This window comes from Scyliorhinus canicula, chromosome 22, assembly GCF_902713615.1.
Source record: "Scyliorhinus canicula chromosome 22, sScyCan1.1, whole genome shotgun sequence".
Classification (NCBI taxonomy): domain Eukaryota; kingdom Metazoa; phylum Chordata; class Chondrichthyes; order Carcharhiniformes; family Scyliorhinidae; genus Scyliorhinus; species Scyliorhinus canicula.
Genome location: NC_052167.1, coordinates 2033728 through 2044281, shown reverse-complemented (window position 1 = coordinate 2044281; position 10554 = coordinate 2033728). Strand labels below are relative to the sequence as shown.

At 50.5% G+C, this 10554-nt stretch overlaps 1 long non-coding RNA gene across 1 annotated transcript in view; it reads left to right on the top strand.

The window, feature by feature from the left end:
- LOC119956028 overlaps nt 1-10554 on the top strand; it is a 52604-nt gene continuing 42050 nt past the window's right edge. Inside the window, exon 1 of the long non-coding RNA XR_005458578.1 lies at nt 1-132. This is a non-coding gene — a long non-coding RNA (uncharacterized LOC119956028). The remainder of the gene's footprint in view (nt 133-10554) is intronic.

The window sequence follows — 10554 nt, the reverse complement described above, 5'->3', positions numbered from 1 at the left end:
AACGCGACGCACCAACAGTGCGTTTCCTGGATGTGGCCGGTGCAAATGTTAAGTCGCACTGATCAACAGTGGTCAAGGAAGGTCAGCTTGTCCACGAGTGTACGGAACAGCACAATCCGGACGATGGCAACGGTGAGCAGTCAGGGCTCAGAGGCTGAGAGGCTCTGTATCCATGATGCTGCTGAGAAAAATTCTACAGAGCATGTGAGGGTCAAAATGCCAGCATGGATTCTGAAGAGAATGGTCAGATGTGCATGCAAGCTCAGTCAGTTTGATTTCACTGTTTAAAGTGTAAAATATTCATAGAATATTGAGGCTGGGTGGTGCAGTTTAAAATAATGTCCTTTCATCTCTGCTGTCTGATTTGAGTAAGTCCAGATTGTTGGAATGAATATCTTTGCTCTGTAATAAGCACAAAGAACTGGCATGAAATGGGGTAAATGTACCCCCTTTCCTCGTGGTTTGCATGTATTTCCCGCAGCCCCCCCCTTCAGCCATCCTCAGATTCCCCCTCCCCCCCTCCAGTTCCTGTCCCTTGGCATTGCCAATGGTCACAGCCCCGGTACCATGGCACTGACCCCCTTGAGGTGACTCCCTAGCCTGGCGAGATGGACCTGATTGGGGTTGAGGGTGTCGGCCCATTGCTCATGTGCCGTTCTGGCACTGCCAGGCTGTAGAGGGAGGATCCTGAGGGTTGGGTGGACTCGGGGCTGTGGGTATGGGGGTTACCCAGGGCCGTTCCCCAGGATGGGAGTCCCATGTCTGGACTGCCCTTTCCAGCCCGAGGCGGCCTGAAGATCACTCTTGGCATGGTAATCTCAGACAGCCCTCGATTCAAGATTTACATCCTGGTCTGACTGTTTAATCTCTGAAGGGGCCTTCCTTACCTGAGGAAGGAGCTGTGCTCCGAAAGCTAGTGATTCAAAACAAACCTGTAAAACCTCTTATTGTGCTCACCCCAGTCCAACGCCGACATCTCCACATCATGGCTTTTTGAAGTGTCACAGCAGACCCAGAAAGCCCTCAACACCTGAAAAAGCTTGAGATCCAGGGGCTGATTTAGCACACTGGGCTAAATCGCTGGCTTTGAAAGCAGACCAAGGCAGGCTAGCAGCACGGTTCAATTCCCGTACCAGCCTCCCCGAACAGGAATGTGGCGACTAGGGGCTTTTCACAGTAACTTCATTTGACGCCTACTCGTGATAATAAGCGATTTTCATTTTTTCATTTTCAGATCCTTTGACATGCCAATCATTCTATCAATTTCACAGTGCAGTACCTTTAACTTGTCTTTGATTGACAGCTTAATGGTTTAAACACAGCTGCCAGGAGGTTTGTTTATTTATCTTTCGATTCACGCTTTACTGCATCTGAAGTACCCTCCATTGATACTAACTGCAATGTTCATAAACATTACTGTTATGATGGTCAGCTGCTGACTACTTCAACAATGTGAAGTGCTTCCTGCAGTTCGAAAAGAGGAAGTGAAACCACTGAGCAGCTTTGAAGTGGACAGTGCCTGTCAATCAGAACAAGGATGTTTATGTTGCAGTTAGGTTCAATGGAGAGTGCTTCAGATGCAGGAGGGAGTTGATGCGAGGAAAGGGAAAGGGGTCCTGGCTTGATTGTGAGGCAGAGCAGCTCAAAGTGAGACCACTTCAGAGTTTAAACAGGTCAGACCAGGAGAAAGATCTTGAACAGATGTTGAACAGATGACTATGCCAAGAGTGATCTTCAGGTTGTCCAGGGCTGGAAGGAGCAGTCCAGACACGAGACATTCGATTGCATACTCCCCACCCAAGAAGCTCAACACCATCCAGGACAAAGCAGCCCGCTTGATTAGTACCTCGACCACAAACATTGGCTCCCTCCACCACCGACAAACGGCGGCAGCCGTGTGTCCCATCTACAAGGTGCACTGCAGTGACTCACCAAGGTTCCTTAGTCAGCACCTTCCAAACCCACAACCACTACCATCTAGAAGGACAAGAGCATCAGATACCTGGGAACCCCACCACCTGGAGGTTCCCCTCCAAGTCACTCACCGCCCTGACTTGGAAACATATCGCCGTTCCTTCACTGCCGCTGGGACAATATCCAGGAACTCCCTCCCTAACAGCACTGTGGGTGTACCAACATTACGTGGACTGCAGCAGTTCAAGAAGGCAGCCCAGCACCACATTCTCAGGGGCAATTAGGAGTGGGTAACAAAGGCTGGCCTAGCCACATCCCATAAAAATAAATAAATAAGCCCTCGGGGAGGGTCCTGGTATCTACCCCTACCACACAACCGAGCCCATCCAACCCCCCAGGAAACCGGGGTGACCCTCCCTTTGCAGCCTGGCAGCAGCAGAGGGGCACATGAGCAATGGGCTGGCTCCCTTGACCCCCCCAAATCGGGGTCCATTGCGGAAGGACTGCGCTTGGCAGGACGTACTTGGTGGAGTTCCTTCCTTGGGGGTTGGTGCGTACCGGGGTGGGACAGGGGACAGGGCGGAGATTCAGGATTCCAACCTTTTAATTGCATCCTGATTAATGCAAAGCCAGCCATGCCGGGTGGGGCAGGAGTGGGGACTGGGGCTGGCTCTGCTGTCTGCTGCCGATCCCGTTTATGGCCCGACGTGGGATTCTCTGCCCGATCAGAATTCCCGATCTTAGTGGCGGGTAAACGGAGAATCCCGGCCATAACCTTTTGTGAGCATGCGACACATTGAGCAGGCGCGTGGTGCTAATATCCACATGGAACCATAGATACTGCTGCAGATGGCCCCCTGCTCCATACTAACATAGACACTGATGATATGTATCAGGGAATGGGGGAGGGGGTCTCTGCTGGTATTGAAAATGGGCTCTAGGTGGTGCGACTAGGCACAGTTAACAAATTAAAGGAGCCCCACATGGTGACCAGGGAAATTCTTGCATGTGTTACATACTTTTGAACAGTGACAGTCTGTTTCTGTGTTTGTGTGCGTGTGTCTGTGTAAAAAGTGGCAATAACTAGCAATGGGTGTACAAGGTACGGTTGAGTAACAACGAAAGAGGGCGTGTGTGGGTTGTCTTGGTTAATTAAAGGAAGCTCAAAGATGGGCATGCTCAACCTTTGACCTTGTCATCTGAGTTCCCAGTAATTCAGCCAGTGCTTTATCCAGAGTTGCATAATTGTTGGGCAGGGAAGGAAGGAACGGACATTGTTATCAGTGAGTATGTGTCAAACATCAAGAAGTGTGAAAATAGGTTAGGTTCCCTTAATGACCATCATTACCAGAGTGTTGGGAAGTGCAATTAATTCCTGTGTTATTTGTCAAGAGTGAGGATGACTTACACCCAACACTAAAGGCAAAGAGACAGAACTGAACTAATCTATTTCAGCCACTCTTTCCACAATCCTATCTGATCAATATACCAACAATCCACATTATTGCAGTCTGGTCTTTCTACAATGCTGATCTATGCTTAATTGGCACAGTTAATGCAAGACTTTTAAAATTCCATGTCGCACCTCCAATTTCCCTTCTTAATGCCATACCAGATGAAGCACACAACTAGCTAACAGAAGCTGTTTCTACATTTCACAGTGGCTCCAGAAACTGTACCAATGCTCAGATCCTGGTTAAGCGACTGTATGACCTGTGCTAAGACCCGAGTTAGTAGTACGACGTCCCCAGCTAGCAGTTCCTAGACCACTGCCTGAAACCTATGACCTGTATTGAGACCCCAGTTGCTGGTCTGAAGATGAGTGCTCGAAGTCTCTGGAAATGGCACTTAGATTCTTGCAACTGGAGCCAAGAGAGGTCTGATCTTGCTGCTGGCATTAAGTTGCCTGGGCGACACGGTGACGCGGTGGTTAGCCTTGCTGCCTCACGGCTCCAAGGACCTGGGTCACTGTCCGTGTGGAGTTTGCACATTCTCCTCGTGTCTGCGTGGGTCTCACCCCCCCACAACCCAAAAAGATGTGCAGGGTAGGTGGATTGGCCATGCTAAATTGTCCCTTCAGTGGAAACATTTAAAAAGCATTAAGTTGCCGAACTTATGAAACCTTGACAAGATTGCCTTTCTGTTCTGGCTTCCCAGGAAACCATCCCCCACACCACCCCACCCTCCCCACCCCACCAGTACCACCACCTCCCGCCCCCTCTGTTGCCACAGGTCCGGCGTCTTGGCTGTAACTGCACAGATCATGAGAAAATGTAGCTGAGAGCATGACATGGGCGGGATGCTGGAACGTGAGAAATTTCCAACAAACACTGGTGTTCAATTTGGATAGATTCTATCGTTTCAATTCACATTGAATCTCTGCAATGTTTCCCCCAAGATTTTTATATTTTTTTAAAAATCTACTTTTTGTGTCATGTTCAATTCTTCTTCTTTTGTTGAAGTTGAATCTCTTCCAGAAGGTTTTACAAGAGGTTGGGTTTAAAGTACAATAATTGGTCAAAAAGTCCAGAATGGCTCCGAAAGGTCAGAGGGTTTAGTTTTGAAGAATTGCTTTGTGGGCCGCTCGTGTCTAACATGTTTATTGTGGTTCACTGGGTAGCACCCTTGCTTCTGATTCAGGAGGGTCATGAGTTCACGTTTTGCTCGAGGGACTTGAATGCAGAACCCAGGCTGACTCACCAGTGCTGCACTGAGGGTGCGCTGCACTGTCAGCGCCGTTGTTTTTCAGATGAGATGTTGGATTGAGGCTCCGTCTGCCCTCTCCATGCAAGATCCCACAGCGATGGTTTGAAGAAGTGCGGCCCTGGCTAATATTTATCGCTCAGACAATAGAACTATAAAGAGACCACCTTGTCATTATCTCATTGATCTTTAGGTACCTGGTTCTGTGTGTAAATAGGCTGCTGTGTTTTCTATGTTACAGCAGTGTCTGCACTTAGAATCATAGAATCTCTGTAGTGCAGAAGGAGGCATTTTGGCCCATCAAGTCTGTACTAAAGCTCCGAAAGAGCACAGTACCCAGATCCAGTCCCCTACCTACCCACTCCATCCCCATAGCTAGCCTGCAAGTCTTTGGACACTAAGAGGCAATTTTAGCACGGCCGCTACACCTAACCAAAAGAGGACCCAACCTAGGCTCATTCCCCTGCCATATCCCCATAACCCCACCATATTCCCATAACCCCACCGTATCCCCATAACCCCACCGTATCCCCATAACCCCACCGTATCCCCATAACCCCACCGTATCCCCATAACCCCACCATATCCCCATAACCCCACCGTATCCCCATAACCCCACTGTATCCCCATAACCCCACCATATCCCCATAACCCCACCATATCCCCATAACCCCACCGTATCCCCATAACCCCACTGTATCCCCATAACCCCACCATATCCCCATAACCCCACCATATCCCCATAACCCCACCGTATCCCCATAACCCCACCATATCCCCATAACCCCACCGTATCCCTATAACCCCACCGTATCCCCATAACCCCACCTTATCCCCATAACCCCACCGTATCCCCATAACCCCACCTTATCCCCATAACCCCACCGTATCCCCATAACCCCACCGTATCCCCATAACCCCACCGTATCCCCATAACCCCACCGTATCCCCATAACCCCACCGTATCCCCATAACCTCACCATATTCCCATAACCCCACCATATCCCCATAACCCCACCATATCCCCATAACCCCACCTTATCCCCATAACCCCACCATATCCCCATAACCCCACCATATCCCCATAACCCCACCCTACCCCCATAACCCCACCATATCCCCATAATCCCACCATATCCCCATAACCCCACCGTATCCCCATAACCTCACCTTATCCCCATAACCCCACCATATCCCCATAACCCCACCATATCCCCATAACCCCACCCTACCCCCATAACCCCACCATATCCCCATAACCCCACCATATCCCCATAATCCCACCATATCCCCATAACCCCACCATATCCCCATAACCCTACCGTATCCCCATAACCCTACCGTATCCCCATAACCCCACCGTATCCCCATAACCCCACCATATCCCCATAACCCCACCATATCTCCATAACCCCACCGTATCCCCATAACCCCACCGTATCTCCATAACCCCACCTTATCCGCATAACCCCACCGTATCCCCATAACCCCACCGTATCCCCATAACCCCACCGTATCCCCATAACCCCACCATATCCCCATAACCCCACCATATCCCCATAACCCCACCATATCCCCATAACCCCACCCTACCCCCATAACCCCACCATATCCCCATAACCCCACCATATCCCCATAACCCCACCATATCCCCATAACCCCACCGTATCTCCATAACCCCACCATATCCCCATAACCCCACCGTATCCCCATAACCCCACCGTATCCCCATAACCCCACCATATCCCCATAACCCCACCATATCCCCATAACCCCACCATATCCCCATAACCCCACCATAACCCCACCATATCCCCATAACCCCACCATATCTCCATAACTCCACCATATCTCCATAACCCCACCATATCCCCATAACCCCACCGTATCTCCATAACCCCACCATAACCCTACCATATCCCCATAACCCCACCGTATCCCCATAACCCCACCATATTCCCATAACCCCACCATATCTCCATAACCCCACCATATCCCCATAACCCCACCATATCCCCATAACCCCACCGTATCCCCATAACCCCACCGTATCCCCATAACCCCACCATATTCCCATAACCCCACCATATCTCCATAACCCCACCATATCCCCATAACCCCACCATATCCCCATAACCCCACCCTACCCCCATAACCCCACCATATCTCCATAACCCCACCATATCCCCATAACCCCACCATATTCCCATAACCCCACCATATCCCCATAACCCCACCATATCCCCATAACTCCACCATATCTCCATAACCCCACCGTATCCCCATAACCCCACCGTATCCCCATAACCCAACCGTATCCCCATAACGCCACCATATCTCCATAACCCCACCGTATCCCCATAACCCCACCCTACCCCCATAACCCCACCATATCCCCATAACCCCACCATATCCCCATAACCACACCCTACCCCCATAACCCCACCATATCCCCATAACCCCACCATATCTCCATAACCCCACCGTATCCCCATAACCCCACCATATCCCCATAACCCCACCATATCCCCATAACCCCACCCTACCCCCATAACCCCACCATATCCCCATAACCCCACCATATCCCCATAACCCCACCATATCTCCATAACTCCACCATATCTCCATAACCCCACCATATCCCCATAACCCCACCGTATCCCCATAACCCCACATCTCCATAACTCCACCGTATCTCCATAACCCCACCGTATCCCCATAACCCCACCGTATCCCCATAACCCCACCGTATCCCCATAACCCCACCATATCCCCATAACCCCACCGTATCCCCATAACCCCACCATATCCCCATAACCCCACCATATCCCCATAACCCCACCATATCTCCATAACCCCACCGTATCCCCATAACCCCACCATATCCCCATAACCCCACCATATCCCCATAACCCCACCATATTCCCATAACCCCACCATATCCCCATAACCCCACCATATCTCCATAACCCCACCATATCCCCATAACCCCACCGTATCTCCATAACCCCACCGTATCCCCATAACCCCACCGATAACCCAACCATATCCCCATAACGCCACCATATCTCCATAACCCCACCGTATCCCCATAACCCCACCATATCTCCATAACCCCACCATATCCCCATAACCCCACCATATCTCCATAACCCCACCGTATCCCCATAACCCCACCATATCCCCATAACCCCACCATATCTCCATAACTCCACCATATCCCCATAACCCCACCATATCCCCATAACCCCACCGTATCCCCATAACCCCACCATATCCCCATAACCCCACCATATCTCCATAACCCCACCGTATCCCCATAACCCCACCGTATCCCCATAACCCCACCATATCTCCATAACCCCAGCATATTCCCATAACCCCACCGTATCCCCTAACCCCACAATATCCCTATAACCCCACCGTATCCCCATAACCCCACCCTACCCCCATAACCCCACCATATCCCCATAACCCCACCGTATCCCCATAACCCCACCGTATCCCCATGACTCCACCGTATCCCCATAACCCCACCTAACCTGCACATCTTTGGACACCAAGGGGAAATTTAGCATGGCCAATACACCTAACCTGCACACCTTTTGACTGTGGGAGGAAATCGGAGCACCTGGAGGAAACCCACACAGGCACAGGGAGGAACGTGCAAACTCCACTCAGACAGTCACCCAAGGCAGGGAATCAAACTCGGGTCCTTGTGAGGCAGCAGTGCTAACCACTGTGCCACCATGCATTGTCTGTTTTGTGAGGGCCACGAAGAATCCAGCACGAGTTTTCAGGATACAAAGAATTAACATTTATTTACAATAACATATATATATATATACAGCAGCAGCAACTTCCCTTGCTGCTCACTCCTCTCTCTCTCTCTCTGCTTCGTCCAAACTGGCCAGCTCTATTTATGCAGGGAGTCTGCTAATGATTTCTCTGCCCCCCTCATTGGGGAAGCTCATACTCCCACAGGATTGTGGGATTGTCATTAGTCCCCAGCCAATGGTAAGCAGGGAGGTTATAAGAGTCTGGAAAATACTTTAGGATGTAGTGTCACTGGTATTGTATACATGGTGTTAAGCGGAAACAGAGACAGACCATTTGGCCCAACAATCGATGCCAGTGTTTAACCTCCACTGGAGCCTCCTCCATCTTCTCTCATTTAAATGAATCATTGTAACCCTCTCTTCAATTCTCCCTCATTTAATTATCTAACTTTCCTGTTAAACACCTAAAAATGAAATGATTTATTTTTAAAACTATTTTGGAAGTGAGCAGAAGAGGGCAGTTACATTAAGCGGTTCATGTGGTGTGGTAACTTGCAACAGGGTGGGTTCTGACCTGAAATATTTGATAACTTAAGTCCTGTGGCTACGGATGTGTCAGCCATTCCGGGCACACCAGCAACCTTCATAAAACAGGGTTGCCAGATAAAACCCTGTTTCCAGCAACGTTGACAGAGGGAGGAATGTTGATCAAGACTCCAGGGCAGCCTGCCATAATTCGCTGGTTTTAATATACACTTGAAAAAGGCAAGAGTTTTGATTCTTCATGTACGAGATGGGCACCTTTTCACCACGTAGCGCCCCCTCAGTGTCGTCATGGAGTCTCAGTTTAGATTATGAAAATGAAATGAATGAAAATCGCTTATTGTCACGAGTAGGCTTCAATGAAGTTACTGTGAAAAGCCCCTAGTCGCCACATTCCGGCGCCTGTCCGGGGAGGCTGGTACGCAAATTGAACCGTGCTGCTGGCCTGCTTGGTCTGCTTTAAAAGCCAGCGATTTAGCCAAGTGAGCTAAACCAGCCCTTGGTTTGTAACCTCAAGTCTGGAAATAGGGCTTGAACACACAGCATTCTTGCCCAATGCCACAAATGTTAACCGTGCCAAGCTGACAGAAGCTATGCCTTGCGAGGAAAGTATTGTTTTCATCTGAGAGTAGTTTATATCATTTTCAACTTTTGGCAACCTAACAATGTGTTCCTAAGTGAGGGCTGTTTCAGAGCTCACGGAGCGTTTGATCCACAAATAACCAGATGGCAGGTTTTGAGAGATGGGGCATTTTATCCCTAATTACATGATCAGCCACCCAAACAGTTTTGTAGTTTCCAGTTGTGTTTAGTCTGGAAGCTGAGTCACATTATGGCTCTTTGGCCTTCCTTGCCGATACATCAGAGTCTTAATGGCTCTTGAGGATTACTTGAAAGAATTTAACAATTCCAAGTAATTGCTATCATCCTCCAAGGTTTTAAAAACTGTCAATGTTTTGATTAGTTGTAGAAAAAAAGAGATTTTCAAACGAAATGGTTCTCTTTCAGTCCGGGGCCCCTCACAAAGTCTCCCGTCTTCTATTTCATCTGACGTTCACCCAGATCGTGGAATGGCCGGGTTCTCCAAAATCTCAGCTAAGCGTTGACGCCGGCGTAAACATCGGAGTGTTTCACGCCAGCGTCAACGGGCCTCTTAGTCCAGCGATTCAGTGGCTCACAAGTGGCCAGCACGGCGGTGGAGCGCTGCACGCAGCTCCGCTGCCGACACGTGGCCCTGCACGGCCGGCCGTTTCCACGCCAGCGCCGGCATAGCGACACAACAGGCCGGCGCGGAAGAAGATAGTCCCCGCCCCGGATCGCACGCGCCCGCCGATCGGTAGCCCCCGATCGCGGGCCTGGCCGTCGCGGAGGCCCCCCCCCCCTGGAGTCTGATCCCCCACCCCCACCCCCTCCCACCGGGACGGCCAGCGTGGCCATGGGTCCGAGCTCCCGCCTGGTGGAACCAGGTTGGAACCACACCGGCGGAACTCTGCGGGAACTCGGCCGGTCGACCGGTTGCTGGAGATTCGCATCCCGATGTCGGAGCGTCCAGGCGCCGGAGTGACGTGGCGGGAATTTCCGGCATCACTGTCGATTCTCCGACCTGGCGCAGGCT